Genomic DNA, 440 nt, shown 5'->3' with positions numbered 1-440 from the left:
GAAAGAAAATAAAGGATAAAATATGAATTACGGAACAGACATTAATTAAGAAAATTCCCATACTTTTAGAGTTACTCAGCACATTGGCCAGGAGTCATTCTTGATGCCTACTATCTCAAACATCTTTTTCAGATAAGGCCGAGGATGACTGGGAACGTCTTGCTGCTTGTCTGCCAAATCTCTGGGATCTCTGTTTTCTTCATTTTCAATCATCGTCCATACTACTATGTGCTAACGTTAGCGCCATCAAGCCGCAATGATTTTCTGCAAATGAATGCAGAATGCCGCAGAATCTGTCAAGTCGTCTTAGTGATGCGTGGCTACTGTATATTCCCATCCAATTAGATTGAATTCGGTATTGATGATGAAAACAATAATAAGAGTAACTCCAGTGAAATGATTTGAAACTTGTTAGTGAGGACTAGATAAGGACTGTATTT

The sequence above is a fragment of the Etheostoma spectabile genome, unplaced genomic scaffold (genome assembly GCF_008692095.1).
Source record: "Etheostoma spectabile isolate EspeVRDwgs_2016 unplaced genomic scaffold, UIUC_Espe_1.0 scaffold342, whole genome shotgun sequence".
NCBI classification, from domain to species: domain Eukaryota; kingdom Metazoa; phylum Chordata; class Actinopteri; order Perciformes; family Percidae; genus Etheostoma; species Etheostoma spectabile.
This window is presented reverse-complemented; position numbering follows the sequence as displayed.